A 19,579-nucleotide genomic window follows, 5' to 3' on the forward strand; every position below is an offset into this window, starting at 1 on the left:
ATTCTCATTTTCCCTCCATACTATTTAATTTGAATGTTTGCTTTTGTGACAGTGAATCTCATGGGATACGTTTGGTTCCTTAAATGAATGAATGAGACATATACAAAAAGTATTGAAGAGTGAAAAGTAAATGATGTATTTCTCATGCTTCTTTCTTAATAGCTAAAAATTACTTTGAAACTCCTGGTCAAGTAAAAAGTTATAAAAATAAATATATTTCTTAATTTTTTGAAATTTATTTTTATCTATCTTAGTACTCAAACCCATTCCATTCTTCTGCTCCGAATTTTGGTAGATTTGCTAAATTAAGGACTATTGAACCTTTTTGGATTCAACTTGGACCATACATAGTCATTGGAGTTTAGAATTTGATTTATGTAAAGGGGGTTTATAACAATACAGATGCTTCACATTCATTGACTTTAACAGATTCAGTTTTATTGAATTAATTTTAATTTAACCATAACTTTCACAAAACCTGCTGTATTAACATTCGGTAAGGACATAGGAAAATGGGACTCATATGGTATATGTAGGAACACACACTCTCTGTTTTGAGCTTATCTGGTTTTAAGAACCATTGACTGTTGTCAAATTCATCTTAAGAAGACTCTTGAAATTAACAGCATGGGATCAGAGTGGGGGCAAAGATAATTTTTTTTTACCTTTATTGTTCCACACTTATTTGTGAAGTAACTTACAGTATCTCCTGTAAGGATGGGTTGGGAATTGTCAGCAAAGTAGAACAAAAGCTATTGAAATTAAGCTGCTTTGTTTTATTGCCGGGTAAGTCTTGAGATTTTCCTTCTCTATCTTTGTCCCAGCCCTGTGGGATAAACTGCTTTTTGGTCTCTGGTTGATTTGAAGGTGCATTTAACCAGGTTATGCCACAAAGTCCAAGACATATTTACATGTTTTCTTCAACAGTGCTTCAGAATGTCTGCAGTCATTGAGAAGAATATCAGTATTATAAACTTGAGAAATTAGAAGGTTAAAAAGAAAACTTAATTTAAAATAATCATAATGAATTTATGTGGTGATGCAGTAAAAATGTATATTAGATTTTTGTAGACATTTAGACTCCAAGCCTGAGGACTTCTGAAGGAGAAATGAGCACACAAAAGCAATTCCATGTCCCTTTGGTCAAATTTGCTGTCACACACAAACATGCAAAGGGTACATTCTCTGAGGCACAGAAAATTGAAAACAGTCTGGATTTGATTGTTGCTGATGAGAGTCACTCACATATTTAACAATGAATATGATAAATGAAAAGAAGCACCTTACGTATATGTAATTTTTACCAGTATAGAAAACATATTAGAGAAGGAACTGTCAGTGTTGTGTATATAATCTGTACCCCAGTGAGATCCCTCTCAAATCATACCTTTCCTGGTTAAGAATTCTACTGTTATAAATTTCTCCCACTTTTGCTGAACTGCAACTTGGATTTCATTCCTTGTTTGTTGTTGGGTTTTGTTTTGGTTTTTGTTTATTTATTTTTGGGTATTTTTTGTTATGGTAAACACAGATTAGAAGCATAAAGGGAAGTATCATGTTGCCTAAGTCTAACAGTTGTGTGGTGAAATCTAAATATTAACAGTCATGAAATAATTTTTTTCATTTTGAAATTCTTAATAGTAAAAACTATTTGAATTAAAATTGAGAGGAAATATTTTTCAAAATTTGTTATTTTAAAACTTTGCATATAAGTTTTATCATGGATTTTTTTTTCTTCACTACAAGAAATGCATCTTTCCTGTCCTCTAATGCAGGAGAAATTTAAATTCCTTCCAAAAATTCTATGACACTTTTAAAAATTGATTTTTTTTTCCACTTTGTTGTTTTTTGTCTCTGGAAAATTTCCGTGAAGAACAAGAAGGAAAGTGGTTACCACTAAAAATAAAATAAAATATTAAAATACAGAATATGCCCTCACTTAATCTACCACTGGTAGGTGAACAATGCACTGGAAATAGGAAGAAAAAAAATCAAAATTGTATGTCTGCTAGTGTGCAACTATTTTATAAAACCTCAGGCTGGCCTGGAATAAAATAAGCAAGTTAGGAAAAAATAGATGCCTTCTTTTAAGATGCTGTTCAGTTAGGTCAATAGCACTGTTAGCAGAGACAATTGTGCAATATACCTTCCATTTTAATTTAAGATAAATTGTCTACAATACATGAAAATGCACTTCATGTGCATTTTATTAAAGCTGACAAATACAGGTTTAATGTGTGTGCTCATGCGCATACGTGAAGAAAAGGGGAATTTATATAAAAGTTAAGCTTGGGTAAGCTCTTCTGTAGCAAGTAAAGTGAGAGCTGCATCTTAGCAGCCCTCTTGAATCAATACAGTGAAGTTGAGCTCCTTATTGATTCTCTTGATAAAACGATGCAGTTCTCTCTCTTCCCCTCTCTCTCCTTCTCCCCTATAATACAGTAGAGCATTAAAGAAGCAGAATAAGTACATTTACAGCCTTCTTAGTGCTGCCCACAGGGTACTATAAGCGCACAAACTGGATATAATTGAAGCACATATTAACTTACCTTCTGTTGTACAGGAAGAACATAAGCAGGCTGTTAATGTGCACAGTGTTGAAACTCTTAACTTGGGGGATGAGAATTAGCTTGCAGTAGTAATTTGGTAAGCACCTGGGAAAATTGCAAGCTTCATTTCCTGCAACGTGGAATATGATTAAAACCAGAATATATTATTATCAGGGGTACCATTAAAAAATGTGTAGACAGCATTCCATGATGTTAAAACGGAAATTGGAAGTTGTATCCAGATGTTGGAGATGCTGCATGTTAATTATTGTCTACCACAGTGCATTGAAAGTGCAATTCAATTATTTGCTTTGTCAAGCAATATTTTGATTAACTTGAACTTTAATTTTGTACATCTGGTGTTTTTCACACTGTGATAAAAGCAGTGTTGAGGTACGCTACTCTGCCAACAATCCCCTGAAACAACAGAAAGCACATGTGCAAAGAAACAGTAAGCCATAATATATTCAGGAAGAGCCTTTCCCCCCTCCACTCCTATATGACCAATCTCCTCTCCTGCCCCTGGTGGGTTTTTTTAGAGAGGGAGAAAAAAAAAACTTTCTCAAAGGGCATTTAATATAAGTACAGAATTTACTATGTATTTATGAATAAGAAGCCTGAAATTACATCTATCTCTTGCACTTTCTCAAGCACTGTCTTTAATTGGTATGATCTCATTTTTATCACTACTGTATTAAGTTATGATAAACCCTCAGGTTGCAATACAGAATGGGTAAGGTTGGAAAGGACCACAGTAGATCCTCTGGTTCAAGCTCCCTGTTCCAGTGAGGTCATCCTAGAGCACATGAACATGCAAAATATTTTTGCAAATCCTGACCAGTAGGAAATCCATGAATTAATCTCTGGTGATAATCAAATTGACCAAAAGCTTGTCTGGGTTGTCATGTCCTGTTTCTCAAGTACATATAAAATTAAGCTCTTAAATTTTATTAGTAGTTAATAATTGTACAAGAGAAAAAAAATGAAAACCAACCAACCCCCCCCCCCCAAAAAAAAAACAAACCCCGAAAATCACAAAAAAACTGAGTCAGGGAAAAAAAAAATCAAAGTATTCTCCTATAAGTATCGTTTGTGTGGGTGCTCCTTTTCATGGCTCCAGGAGATATTTTGTAGTGGGCTGTGGCTGTCCTTTTATGAGTTTGCTTTGAGGATTGGTAGGAGTTGTTTCTGGGGGTTTGTGTGGGTTTGGTTTTTTTTGTTGTTGGGGGTTTTTTTTGGTTTTTTTTTTTGTTTGTTGTTTTTTTTTTTTTTTTTTTTTTTTTTTTTTTTTTTTTTTGTTTTTTTGTTTTTTGTTTTTTGGTTTTTTTTTTTTTCATTTTGAGAGTCCCTAGCAAGAACTACTGTGCAGGTGGGGACTGGAGACAATGTTCCAGATATTACTGGCTTTCCCAAGGGAAACGAGCTGAACTGAGAAAGGCCTGGCAGCTTCAGGGCAGAATATACATCACATTAATCTCTCCAACAGCAACATTCTGCTGCAGAACGTGCTTCCTTAGACCTGCAGGAGGATTTATGGCTGGCTCATCCTCTATTGCTTTTAAGACTTGCACTGTCTCAGCTCCCCTCTCTGTGGGCCATACTCGTTCCCAAAAGATTCAGTTGGCTCTCAGCAATTTTTTCCCATTAAATAATTGATTTTTATGCAGCATTCATGAAGAAATTATTTAATTAGCTGAAAGCTAGTGTCAGGTGGCATGCAAGGAGAACTTTTATTACCAACTGATAAACTTCACATATTTGTGGAAGACAGCTGGAAACAGATGGCAGTTATAGGAAGATTGGAATGACTAAAAGGTGAAAGTGTGCAAGTGGGTATTTTACCATTTTCTGAAGTGAAAATGTAAATTGCATAGAACATTTTAAAATATTTTTTTTTCCTTTGGGAAAAAATAATCTTTCTTTATTGTAATATGACGTGGAATACAAGTGTTTTCTTTGGTTTAAGAGTACTGCACAAATCAAAACAGTGAATTTAAATTATTCGGCAAAATAACACGTTTCAGGGAGTGGGAGCTGGTATAAGAAAACCTTGATTCAATCTACTTAATGACTTTTGTGGCACCATGAACAAGTCATGTATTCCCTCCTTGGCTCATTTTGTTCCTTGCCACAGAACAGTGGTATGAGGGCAAATAAGTTAGATGGCATTAGGGAGATAGAACAGAATTGAATTAAAATGTGCTAGAACTGTTTTCCAGAATAGAATATAAGTTTTTCAACATACTCAACGCTAAAAAAAAAAAAAGATAGAGGGAAAGATGTGCGCATAGGGTGAACATTGCCCAATGAATGTTAAATGAAGAAGCTTTAATAGACAAGTGTTTAAATTCTACTAAATATCTCAATTTTGTATATACAGAATTGGATGAAGAGAAGAGATGGTATGGATAGACTTGTGAAGAGAGCACCAGAATAGAACTCAACTAAACAGAATGCTTCTTGTGACCTTCATGTTCAATTTCTACATTAACAATAGTTTGGAGAACAGAAGTATGATTATTTGTGTTTCATAAAACTTATACACTTCAATAAATTGATTTTTTTTCAATCCCCAAGTAAAAGGTGAAAATTGATAAAGTATATGAGGTTTTATTTGTTTGTTTGATTTGTTTATTTTACATGTAGTAGCACAAAATCTGGAGGGCTATTTCTGTCAGTATTAGTTACATAATTTTAGGGAATTATCCCAAGTATGGATGAAACAGTGACTGGCTTAATCTAACAAATCATATGTGGATAAATTACAACAAGTAACTTACTTCAAGTTGGCTCTCAGGATTTTTATCTGTTTGGGGTTTTGTATAAACAATTTTTGAGGGTTTGCTTGGTTTTTTGCCCCATCTTACCTCTGTGTGTTAAAATAATTCAGAAATTCACCATGAGCCAAACTGTTGCAGGCTACCTTAGAAGCTGAATCTTATTGTTCAAGTAAGGTGAATGATATTTTGCTTCAGATGATTTAAAACTTACAAAACCGGAATAGTAACCTCTTGTCATATCCTTGAATGTTAAATCCTGTGATTTTTTTCTTTTTATTATTTGTTTTTATTTTTATAGGAAATAATATGACTGATAACCCTGTCTCTTGGAATAAAATAAAGCCTTGAGGTTAAAGCTGTCTAGACTCTTTTTTCAGTTTGCTTTCTGACCTTTTCTTGTATTACAGCAAGTGAACTAACATCTGACAAACCTTTAATTTTGGCAGGTTAGGCTACATGTTGTTTGGAAGAAAACTACAGTTTAAAGAAAAATGTCTTCAAACTTTAATACTGTCATATTTCACAGTTCAACTGAACTTGACTACTTCTGTCATTTTTTCTTTTGTTTCTTTAAGCAAACATATTTTCTAGCATTTGAATTATTTTGTAGATTTTAAGCAGGATTTTTAGACTGGAAAACAAATACTCTTAGTTTTGAGCACAGGCAGCAAAAAGGCAAAATTTTGCTGATTTCTTATGATATCAGTCCTTTGAATAGCTTGACCTATTTTCAGTTGTTATTGCTCCTCTGACAACTGCTTTTTTAATATCAGTCTATAAAGGTTATGTAAGTATACGTGGTTTTATTTATCTCATATTTTTAAGTGTGAGAGCAGGGAGGGGATCGCTGATTGCACCATTCTTAGTCATAGTGCCGTAACAAATATTCCAGAACTTTTTATGTGCTGAAAATTCATGGGCATAGAAATGCCAAATAAAACTTCTAGGTTCGAGAGTGCATATAAACTCACATGCATGTTGCATACAAATACTCCCCTCCTTTTTAATATGGAAGAGACCAAGTGTGAGAGCAGGTGGTGACTGATGCCTGTATAAAGACTGTCACAATGCATCTGAGACATGACTTCTGCTTCAAGAAGAAGGAAAGAAGGAAGAGAAGGATGAGTTGCCCAGTCCCTGGGACTACCCAAACAAGATATTGTTGATATTTAGAATCATAGAATAGTTTGGGTTGGAAGTGACCTTTGAAGGTCATCTAGTCCAACCCTCCTGCAACAGGCAGAGATTCCTTCCTCTAGATCAGGTTGCTCAGAGCCCAATCCAACCTGACTTTCAATGTTTCCAGAAATGAGGCATCAACCACCTCTCTGGGTACCCTGCTCCAGTGTTTTACCACCCTCATTGTAAACAAATTCTTCCTTATATATAATCTAAATTGGCCATCCTTCAGTTTAAACCGTTACTCCTTCTTTTGTTGCAACAGGCCCTGGTAAAACGTTTGTCTCCATCTTTCTTATAGGTTCCCTGCAAGTACTGAAAGACCACAATAAGATCTCCCTGGAGCTTTCCCTTCTCCAAGGTGAACAAATCCCAGCTCTCTCAGGAAAGCCTCACAGGAGAGGTGTTTCACATCCCCTTGATTGTTATTGTGGCCCTCCTCTGAACTTTTTCCAATAGGTCCATGTTCTCTCTGTGCTGAAGACTCCAGAGTTGGATGCAACATTCCAGGAGAGATCTCACAAGAGCAGAGTACAGGGACAGAATCATCTTCCTCGACCCGCTGGCTACACTGCTTTTAATGCAGTCCAGGACACAATTGGCTTTCTGGGCTGCAAGTGCCCATTGCTGGCTCATGTCCAGCCTCTCATCTGTAAGTACCCCCAAGTCCTTCTTCCCAGGGCTGCCTTCTATTTCTTCATCTCCCAGCCTGTATTGGTGGTGGGAATTGCAGGACCTTGCACTTGGCCTTATTGAACCTCGTGAGGTTTCCAGGGGCCCACTTCTTGAGCTTATCCTGGTTCCTCCAAATGGCATCCCATTCCTTCAGGTGTGTAAACTGCACCACTCAGGTGTTTGCAAACCTGCTGGGGGTTTAATCAATCATTGTCAGTCTCATTGGTGAAGATTTTAAACAGCACTGGTCCTAGTATGGACTGCTGAAGGACATCACTTTTCATTGCCGTCCATCAGGACAATAAGTCATTAACCACTGTTGCTGTGGGATTTAGGTGCTGAAAAATCTCCCGGAGCAATTAATTAGGGGTGAGATAAGAAAGGGTTTATTATGCCAAGGCTAAGATGTTACAAGACACGCGCCTGTGCCCGAGAGGTTACATTTTTATAATACCCTCCATCCAATCCCAAATATGTCCACCCTGTGGCCTTTACTCTGGTCTGCCTCAGGTCCACACCCTGAAAATGGGTCTGGGGTGCATTTCGGGACCCTCTGTTCATCCCATCTTCATCTCCCTCATAGCACAAAGGGTACATAGTTACCCAGTTTTTGACCGTGTTCTGTGGTTTAGGCCCTGATATGCTGTTCTGCCAACAATCTAGGCCTTGCCTTGACAAAAGACTAAACATTTCTACTGGATTCGGGAGTAGAATTGATATAGGGAGCATAGAATGGGGTAAGAGGGTTAAGAAATGTGTAAACAAGGGTGCTAAAGAGAAAGGGATGTAAGGGAGGCTGCTTTTAGAGTCTGCTTCCACTACTTATAAAACTTACAAGTCTGACAAATATTAGAAAAATAAAAAAAATTAGGGGCTTAAGGCATCACCACTGACCACTACCCCCAGATGTGACCATGCAAACAATTCCTCATCCACCAAACAATCCACCCATCAAAGCCATATATCTCCAACGTAGAAAGAAGGATGCTGTAGGGGACTGTAATGTAGCACAGATGACTGTAATGTAGAAAGTTAGCTGTACATTACGTGTGTGGGTTACTAATTATTGCAGGACTTATATTGAAGATCAGGCTTTTATCTTTTAGCTGGTTCTTTTATCAAGATATGTGAAAATACAAAAAAACTTCATGTCAAATTTTTGGAGACCTCAACGTTATAGAAAAACATTGTGTGTTGTCATGGCTTGAGACAGCCCCACAATCCAATTCCCTAGCTCCATTCCCCCTCCCACATCTCAACCTAATGTGAGATGGGTTTTTTCCAGACAAAACACACACCAGACTCAAAGTGGGGGAAAGGGAATATATTACAATGACTATACAAATAAATACCACATCACATTATACACATGATCACAAACTATCTCTACCATGACATATAGTATATACAGTGGACTAGATCTCTTCTCCCCTCCAAATAAAAGTCCAGGAGGGAAAGAAGGACAGATCCCTTCCAGTCCTTAAGCAGCAGCATCTTCTGAGGCAGCAGTCTGTCTGTCTTCTCCACATGCAGCAGCTGATAGCTGGATTTCTGCCAGCATCCACAAGGGAGGTATTCAAGCCTCTCTCGGCCCCATCGCCTCCAACCGAGGGGTCTTCCGTGGGCTTCGTAACCCCAGACAAGGTCGTATCACCACGTCATATCACGAAGACACAGGGGGGTCTTCGTGACGGTCTGGTATCTCCAGGAGACTCAGCTCCTTGCAGGGCCTCTGTGCCCTGTCTCTCAGGCTGCCACCGTGGCAGCAGTGCAAGGGGGGGGAGAACCAAGGTCAACTCCCCCCGCATTCCTCTGGCCGTCCCGGTCCAGCTCCAGGACGCTCTGAGCTTCTCAGCTCCTCTCTCTCTCTGGTGCTGCATGTCTAAAACTCTTCTCCTTAATAGGAGTCCATCTCCCTCTTTTCTCAGAGGGATCTCAAAGGAGTTTTGGGGGCTGGTACAGTCTTACCCCCAGAACTCTGTCTCTCAGGCTGCTGGCTCTCTTTTTCCCGGCTCTCCTTCCAGGATTCCTTTCTCTGGTGCTGCATGTTGCTTCTGCTGCTCCTTCAGTTCAGGTGTTATCTATCCTGGTTCTCTGCCACCGTTTCTCTGGTCAGTCCTGGCTGCTGCTCTGCGCCCATGGAGAAAACATCTCCCGGCATAACTACAGGCACCTAGCCCAGCTTTATGCTGTTCCAGGTCCCCGCAGCCCCCCAGCCAGGGGCTGGGAGGCCCCAGAGGGCCCGAGGGGCTCAGAGCCCCTTCCTCGTGGCTCTACAACATGGCCACCTCTCCTCAACAACCAAACTACAACTCTTCTCTTCCGGTGAGATTGTGGGATGTTGACATTTTTGCAGGAGCGCCCATTGGACAGAACTCCAAAACTTCCAGGGGTTTCCACCCCTTGGGGTCTACCACTTTTCTAGCCTCTGGGGAAAAACAAGATTCAAACCATGACAGTGTGTAAACACAGAGTTCTGTGTTAATACATAAAATGTTTTGATGATATCCACAATTCAAGGAGCTTAATGTATTTCCATACTTATTGCTTTCTTTTGTAAGAAAAAAAAAGCAAAAGCAAAGAATACCTACAGACTTCCATTTATGTAACTACACAATTCTCCCACCCTGTTCTGTGTTAATATCAACTGTTGAAATCTAAATATTTCTAAGCCAAAGATTTTTTTCTTAATTTATGAAAACTGAGAAAAGTTCTTTTCCCTCTTGAAGGGACAAAGATTAAATGTTTTACTGAATTTCTAAGAAGGATATTTAGCTTTGAAAGAAAATGCTATGTTTTGATTTTGCTGGATTTAATGTTTCATGTGGATTTGTTTCAACAGAAGACAGACTTGGTTAAATATTTTCCACAAGCAACTCTAGCTGATAAATTATTTATCTTTTTATTTGTATATTTGATTTCAGTTTTGCGCAGGCCTTGCCTCATCTTAAGCAAATAAAACTTTGTGATCTGTACAATCAAAATATTTAGTAATGGTTTGTGGTGTATTCCGTAAATATGTAGTATTTTCAGAAATATGGAGCTCTCATAGTAATTCAGCCATATATATGCATCTGTTTTCCGGGAGTTTGATGACTCACTTGGGATTTTGTGATCTTTTTGGTATATTTTACTGTATTTACCTGTTCTGTGTACTAACTACTATGGAGGGTGAAAGGCTTAAAACCAGAATAACTTACTTTTTTCACCCTTAACAGAATTTCTGTTTCACCTCATGATACTTTGACTGTAAATGCTGTAGTGCCTGAAAGACTGAGGAAGGAAAGAAGCGTCTTGAGTAGGTATTCATGAGTTGGTATATGTAGACTGTACGCAGGGGTTCTTATCCCTTTCAGACTGTATGTCTGATGTCTCCAGTCTGAATGTGATACCTTTTAAGGTTAAGCAAATATGTTTTACACTTTTGAGGAATCTCTCATGATTAGAGAGAACATGATAAAACAGATTTTATAATGAGTTGTTTGAAGATTTTATAATGTGCTACATAGATTTGAACAGAGTTAAGTATACAGGATTTGTGAAGTCAGAAGTGTTTGATAAAGATGAAATACGAATTTGTGGATATCAATTTCTCTTCTTTGTATTTATGGACAATATCTCATAGGTTTCATTTTCTGCTGGAGGAGGCTGGAGGTAATGGATACTGTCAAATGAAGTGCTTTGATTCATCCTCCTGAATGTAAATTTTATTGTAAATAGAATTCAAGATCATACATTTTAGCCATTTTGATCTGTTTTAGGGGACTTACTAAGTAATTTTTGGTGGTGTTGAGGAAATCTGGAATTACGTCTGTCTTTAAATCACTTCCTTTTAGAACAATTCCATCAGATTTGGGGAAAAATGAAACCAAATATTATATGCTTGCAAAATTGTTTATTTGGGGGATTTGGCTTCTGGAATACAATGAATCTTAGGTTATGTTTGCGAAGATTTTGGGTATATACTTTATATCAACAAATGATCATGTAGAGTAGTCAGCAGTCTAGAAGACTCATAGTGCAAGGTGCACTGGTTTGTCCAACCAGCCTCTTTGACTAGTACTATAAAATGCTGACGGTTTTCTATTTTTACACAATCTTATTGTGAATTACTGCAAAAAAAGAAAAAAAATAAAATGCTGAGCAAACTTACACCGAGAAAGTCTCAAATTAGAGAGAATACTGCCTGGGTTTGCATAGAAGTGAAGTACATAAATAAGAAAGATAATCAAAAATTCATTTCAGTTGTTGTAGAAACCTCTTCACTTTTAATTGAAAAATACAGGAAAATGCAGGCTATTGACACCAGTATAATCTGAGTATTTAGTGAAGTGAGGACTTTGTTTTTCTGGAAATAAAATTAACCAACTATATCTGAAAAAAGATGGTGAGAGTGTGGAACAATTTCATCTAGAGAAAATAAATATGCAGAAGCAAAGTCTTATCTAGGCATATTTGACCCCTCGTATAAATCTTGTCACATGAAATAGCTATTTTTTATTTGTGTTGATTAAGGGTTTTTATACAGATTTGGGAGCTGACCAAGAGATAAGTGACTGCATTGATGAACAACATTCTGACCTTGTCCATGTAAAGTAAAAGGATTTCTGTAACTAACTTTAAGAATTGGATCTTACATATTCTTTATCTTAACTGTCTATATTTTAAATTTCCCCACTATCACTATGGATCAGTTCCGAAGGTTTTGAATAGATGTACTCACTTGCTTCTGAGGGTGGCTGAAATATCTTTAGTTTATATTTTATACTTTGAATAAGGAAGCTGTGTTGATCACATTCCCATTCCAGCAGTCATCTTCTAAATACTTGCAATGGAGAAAGGCACATGCCTGAAGAAAGTGATATGTCATGATAGCAACTCTTTAACATGCCAACTATCAGTAATTCTTATATTCCAATTACACTAGGTTAGGAAGGAGAAAGAATAATCTAGGATGCTAGTAAGGCCAAAGCAAATGAAGAATTCATAAAAGTAGAGATTTCTGCATGTGTGTCTATAAACTTTTTTAAAAAGTCACCATTTGAAGTAGACAGTGTAAGTAGACTAGTAGAGACAAAGCTATATATATGCTTTATATTTATAGATAAGCATATACGTATGTGCTTTTGTTTGGCTTTTTTATCTGTTAAGAAAAAAGCAACCATTAAAAAATGAAGGTACATCCTTTATCCAAAAGCTACCATATGTAGTACACCTGCAAGCACTGTTCATAGGAGGGTAAGTAAACTTTGTTTGTATTTGCCTTTTACTCATTGTACCTTGGGTGATTTGCCTTTGCAAATTTCTACTGAAAGTAAACATTTCAAAACAATTTCAGTTATAACTATAGGGGCTGCTAAAATGTTATGGGATTTATTGATTCATAGAATGAACAATATAAATATTTAAAAGGTAAACTGGAGTAGCAATTGCTTCCACTTAGAACCTTTTAATTTTTTTGATCTACCATATCTTAAATCTCTATTATTACTGAGATGGGGAGCTGTGGTGATGGCAGGGTTATTTGTTTATTTGTTTCCCCTGAATTTTAAAATATCTTGGATCACTAAGTCCCAGGAAGAAACAACAAAAAAAAAAGAAGCCCAAACCAAAACCTCAAACCCTATGATAATTTAATTTGAGGTGCTATGTTGCAATTACATATTAAAGAAAACAATCTTCTTTTTATGAGCAAAATTTTGAAACTTGTAGGGAAAACTATGACAAGTCAGGATGGAAGGTTATCATTTTCTAATGAACTGGAAAATGTAATGTTCCATAGGGTATTAAAACTAAACTCAAGTGACCAAAATATTGCGGTTATTATGGTATTAGTCCAGATTCCCTTATTTAAGTGATGTTTCAAAGTGAGAATCGTGCTAGGGCTTATAATTTATTATGAAGATTCTTTGAAACAATAGTTGTATGACAAAATATACCATATCTTTGATATTAGTTTGAGGTCAGCAGACTTAGTTGATAGATCCAAAAATGCAGCTCACCTGGTGGGTTTTGTGAATTACCTGCAGGTACTGCTGTTTTAATGCACAGGGTAGTGGTGTTTGTCCTGTCACTTATTCTCCTCAGTTTAAGCTCAGATCAGTGAAGAGTTCATTTCTTCAAAGAAGTTTCACTAATGGGATTTATAGAATTGGAAAAGAGAGATTATCTAGCCTCAAATCCCTGTTTTCCATGTCAGCAGATCTGAGAATAGAAACCCGGGAAAACAGATGACTTTTCTGAAAAATGTATGTAATATTGTAATGAAAATGAGAATAGAATTGCATTTCTAGACTATGTAGAGAACCATGAACTAAGACTAATAACTCTGTGCCCTTTAGCTTGTGAAAAAGTTCTTTATTTTCACAACCTTGCAGTGGTCCAAGAGAGTTAAATATTTTCAAGAAAGCTAAAAGAATGTTATGGTGCATGGGCACACAAACTAACTGTTCAACATGTATTTAAATATTTTATGTAGTTAATAAAAACATTGCACTTGACTGGTCAGATTCCCAGCATACTGAGAGAAAACTACCTCTGCTATAACACCCCTTCCACTAATTGCTTTAAATATTTTGCTAAAACAGTGCAGGTTCCTAAAGAAAACTGAAGCATAAATAAATTTAAATAATTTTTTTAAGACAGACCTTGGACAAAAATGGGACATTAATAAAAAATTCTGCATATCTCTTGATACTTACTTTTTTAAAATATAAATACTTGCTTTCTTCTTTCTAGAATGTTCAGGTTCCAATATTTTAAGACCAACTCTTTGACACAGTTCTAGTATTTTCTGGGGTGGCCTATACTGTGTCCCCGCAAGTAATTTTTAAGTCTATAGCAACAGAAAACAAATGAACAATAAAAGACCCTTCAAGATAAAAATTTTTACTGCTATTTCTCATAATAAATGTCTGCTTTCAATTAGGGAAAGGAAAACAATTTGTCTTTCAACATTTCCTGGGAAATGTTTTCGATGGATGGAGGTACTGAGTATTCAGTAAGGAGGTTTTGAGATAAAAACTTGGAATAGTTATTTAATGGTATTTGTTAAAGGTCCTCTGGAATATTTTATTGCAATGATTAGGAGGAGCAAACTTGTCTATTTATCCTAGCCTCCCATTCATTCATTCTTCAGGTTTTTCCATTCTTTTAACAGTTATATCTCAGGTTAAAAGCATTTTTTTCTTGCGCAATCTACTCTTCTTTTTCGTCAGAGCACCTCTGATAGACTAATTTGTCTCTTATGTATTTAAATTGTGTTCTAAGGTCTGGACAAAGAGAAGACACTTATTTTTCTTTCTTTTTCTTTTTTTCTTTAGACACCTGTACCCAGTTCTCTGCTGACGAAAATAGATGTACTTCCCTCTTCTATGGTAGTTCATGCTTTCCATAGGTACAGGGATAGGACACCCATGACGTTTTCTCTGTGATTAAGCTGTGGCACTGCACAGCCTGACTAGTTTAGCATTTATTAAACAAGAAAGTAAGCTGCTCTCTGGGAAAAAAAAAAAACAAAACAAAAAAAAAACCCAAAAAAACCACAAAAAGAAAATAGAGATATTTCTTTTTTCCAATCATTTACATCTTTCTGAGCAGCAGCACAACTCGAGCATGGCCTCTTTGGCAGTGTTGTTGTCTGTCACAGGTTTAAGTGGTTGACCCTCATTAAGAAAGAAGAAATAAATTGTTCTTTGGCAAAAAATGACTCATTGGTTTCTGGTGAAAATTATTCCCTGGTCTGGCTGATAGTCTGCCCAATCCTCTGATTCCACATCAGAAACTGCTCTGAGGGTTAGTTAAGCTGTCAGAACGGTGGTGCAGAAAGCAGTAGTTTTCTGCTCCTTTGTCAAGATAAGTACCTATGGCAGAGAAATGCTGACATCTGCTAATATGCTCTCCCCTGTGTATCACCCACCTTCCCTCAGAAAAATGTGCCCTCAGCCACCACTTAAGTGCTGGTATGACACAGCAGACACCAATTCTGATCATGTTTACTTAAACATGAGTTTTCCTTCTTAGCAAATCTGACTGCTTATTTCCACCAGGGAAGCCAGCCTGATCCTCAGGGATCCAAGGAAGATTCACAGGTCCTCAAGTGATCAAGTGCCTAAGAGTGTAAACTGGTTCAATAGTTGTCTTGTTCTGCCTCAAGGTCACTCCGCTGGGTTGTTTGATGTGCCACATGATTGTGTATGATTGCCACATGATTGATGAGCGTGTGAATGGCATATGATGGGCCCGTATGGGGTGTGTTCTTTGCTGCGCGAGTACTCCGTGCCGGGCACGTGAATGTTGCACACTGGGTGAGTTGTGCCCACCTGCCGCATCGATGTGGAGGTGCCAGGAGTCTGCACTGGCTACACCCCAGGGAAAAAGTTTTCCCTCCCATGGTACTAAGGATGTACCTGCTCAGGGTGACCCTGAGGCAGAACAAGAGAATCAGCAAAACAGTCTACTCCTCTTAGGCATTTGGTCCCCTGAGGATCCATGGACCCTCTATGGATCACTGAGGATCTGGATCCTGATGACCCCTCTGGAAGAACATCCTGAACATTACAGAGGAGCCTGCTACGAGAGACAGCAAGCAGGGACTGGGCTGGATGTGCATAATCACCTTTAACTCCAGATGTGACTATGAAAGTAAATCCAAACACTTTTCTGTGCAAGAACACGAAGCTGGCTGGCAGTACAGGCAACAATTAAAAATTAGAACAGCCTCAATTGCAAGGCTCTCTAATGATGTCGAGATAAGAGAGTTGGCTCTTATTCCACAGTTCAGCTTAGACACTAGTAGTGGAATGGTTTTCAAGGCTGTTTTATTCAGGTCCCTACTGGTCCATCCACAGGCTTTACTGCTTCCAACAAATGTACATGGCATTTGCCTGCTCTGCACAACAACTTCTACCTTTGTTTTTAAATCACCACATTCTTAAGTAATTTTTTCCAGGTCTGTAGATAAATTGGCTTGAACAAAACATCCAACAGCATGAGAGGTGGAGGAGATTGCCCGCTCTTCCCTCCACCTCTCATCTCTCAGTCAATAAAGGAAGACAAGCATCCACAGACAGAGATTCAGAGCACCTCCCTCTCTGCAGGGATTATATAGGTGTGTAAATTAAAATCCAAGGCTCACTTCTTGCATCAAATCTCACAGTATAAACAATTCTCCTTTCTCTTCAGAGACAAAACAGAACTTAGATTTGTATGACCGAAGTAGATTTACAGCCATTTTAGGAGATTTCTTTTTTTCTGGTGTTTAACTGCCCTTAGTGCTAGAAAACCTTGTCTTACTCCATTTAAAATTTGTTTTGATACAAATTCTGAAACTCATTCTGCTCTTTGCCAGAGCAAAGAGCTCTTATGGTACCCTTTTTGCTATCCATCCCTCCATCCATCAATCCACTTGATACGTCATAACTGGTGACCTCTTGGTCTTTTTTCTGTAGAACCAGGATGAGCCTAAGCCTTTACGATTTCTTTTCATTCAACCACAATATTAAAAGGAGCACACAGCTTCTGGCTTTGGTGTGCTTCAGGTACACTCTCTGGGGGAAAAAAAAGCCACTTCTGTACATGGTCAAGTAGCTACTGGGTTTGACCCTTGAATGCTGGTCAAATTTAGAAACGAAAAGAGACCAGTGACAGCTCTTTTATCTCAATAATCATGGAATTCTTGTTCATCAGAGCATGTATTCTGGTTAATAAGAGCTGTTTGAAAAAATGCTTTTCAAATTTCAGTTCTGAACTGCTGTTTTTGAGGGGCTTATAATTCTTGAAGAGGAGAGAAAGGGTGATAAATTGAGACCATAATTTATTGGAGATGTGTTATTTCATTTTATTTTCCCTTTCTATTTGCATTCAATTCTTAGAATTCACACACAGTATTAATGGAAAATGAGATTTAGCTATGGAAGCACGAGGCTGTTAAACACATGGTGTTTATTTTCATCTAGCAAACTCCATTGTTTTTTTGGCATTAGAATATAATGTGCACAGAGAGTAGCCATGCTGGCAGAACTTGTCTGTAACTGCTCTAAAGTTGTATAAATAGATCATAAAAAGCTTTTAAAGAAGACATTATGGTCTACTCTTTCGATGATCCACGTTTGAGAAAATTCATTCTTAACCAATAGAGTGCAGATCCTATTTGTGTTGAACCAGTTGAAATCAGCATTTAATCAGGGAATCTATGGGGGTTTTTTGAGTAGGGTATTAATCTGTTAGTGCTTCTAAATTAAATTATGTATCCTTTGATCCTTTTTTTTAATCCTCACCTTAGCATCTCTCAATCATTTAATTCTGCAGTTGACAGACTTCTTAAAACAATGATTCAGACATGTTAGCTCATTGTCATCGCAATGTTAACGTTCTCCAGCTGACTTATTAGTCGTGACAATGCTATATTTTGACTACAAACCAAATATGTTTGTAGTGAAACAACCTGCATATATTCAGCAGAAAAGTAGCAGGTCGGCAATTAGTTGTGGTGAACCACACAGCTTTTATCTTACATGTGCCCTTTCAAAGATATGTTTTTAAGATGCAGTTTAAATCTATTATTTATAGGGGGACTTGGGGAAGGGATAGAAAAGACTTGTTGTGAAGAATTTTAAAGAGGTATGTATATCTTCACCTTGGTACAAGATTTTATAACAGAACAAATAAGCATGTCACTGATATTTCTTTAAAATATCCTCAGTGGTGCTGATTCACAAAGCATTTGTATTCTATATTCTTGCTCTGTCCTCAAGCAGCTTGTTCTGAGAAACACACATAATTTATCAGTGTTTGGAATCTGCCTTTATATAACCTTGTATTGTTCCTGAATGTGTGAAGTTCTTAATAGAAAAGTGAATTATTTCTCATCCAAATGCCACGTAGTAATGAATTTCTCTTAATATCTCATAGTTTTACTCTATGCTGGCACCCTGAAGTGTCAATGAAGAAATGAAAGTGAGATTGTGGCTGTGGATTAAATGTAAATTATATGTATTGTACATTTGGCAGCTTGTTTCTTCCTGATTACTACTCTTCCTGATTACTTCCTTATTACTACAGTCTCTGAATGACCTGTCAAAAAATTCATAGCGTGAAAATGAACTAATTAGTACTTTATTGTCTATATTGTATTTACTTTATGTTTTATTTGAGTTTGTTAAAAGGGAGCAATGAAACTATGACAGGTAGAAAAAGCCTGTTACAGCAGTCATTTACCAAATATCCTTCTTGTAAAGTTATAATTATGGTCACATATAGAGTGATGGTAACAAGGTGGACACTAGAGAATCTTGTAATATTAAATGGCTTTGTTTCATATTTTTGCTTAGTAGGTATTTGTTTCCTGTTCAATGTGTATTACAGAAATTAAATGGAAAAGGTAAATAAAAAGGTACATAGATGAATGCAGACATAGAGTGGTTCCATCTCTCCTTAAGAGTCCTCCTTTCCAATGGTAACTAAATACTTGCTCATTAAATAATTATCTCACTTAAGATCACCACATTTATGTGGACTTGTCACCTCTGATTATTTGAGGTAATATATACGTGTATTTATACTAACAAAGTTCTATGCTGTTGTAAATTGTCAAGAAATATTATGAATCATTAGACTAGATTGCATCATTTGATACAAAGAATATCACATTGAGTAATTTCTCAGCATTCCAATATTCAAGCTGTTGAAAAATAACTATGCATGCAAACACACAGAGAGAAAATAAAACCATAATATTTTAAATAACACCTAGGTGGTTTCCTGCTGTACAAAAGATGAAGAAAAAGTACAGTGCAAGAAAACTTTGAGTATTCTTGTGGTTGATTTATTTTCATATGATGATATCATAATATCAGCTGAAATTCTGTATTGCAGTAGACATAGAATAATTTTTTGTGGTATACTTAAAGCTTTGGAAATTACATGTCATTTCAAGGCAAATAGAAAGTCAAGTAGAAATTGAAGGGTTGTTTTAAAAAATCTGGGTGAAAAATCTCTTTATTAAACGTAATGCTTCAATATTATTAAGCCAAATGCTTAGTAAGGTGCTCAAAAGTGATGAGAGCATAATAGGATGTTAAGTGGTTCTGAGGAAAAAGTGATACTTAGCAATTTTTTTTAAGCATCAGCTGCATGTTGGTACTAGTCACCAATTTTGTATTAACTTAATTTTTTTCTCTCTGCCTTTATTTATCTCTGTGACAATGGAATAGAGAATAGTAAGCCAATAGTTTTCCACTTAGAAAAAGTTATGAGGTTTTTTGTTCAGTTTTTTTTTTTTTCTCAAATACTCCCCCTTTCCATGTACATTTTCTGTGTAGTGGTAAGAATACTGTGCAAAAAGAATCAGTTGCATTTGGTTGGTGATTCCCCAGAATTGTACCACTCAGAAAGGAC

This window comes from Manacus candei, unplaced genomic scaffold, assembly GCF_025592945.1.
Source record: "Manacus candei isolate 608988 ecotype Guabito, Panama unplaced genomic scaffold, ASM2559294v1 h1tg000008l, whole genome shotgun sequence".
Classification (NCBI taxonomy): Eukaryota; Metazoa; Chordata; class Aves; order Passeriformes; family Pipridae; genus Manacus; species Manacus candei.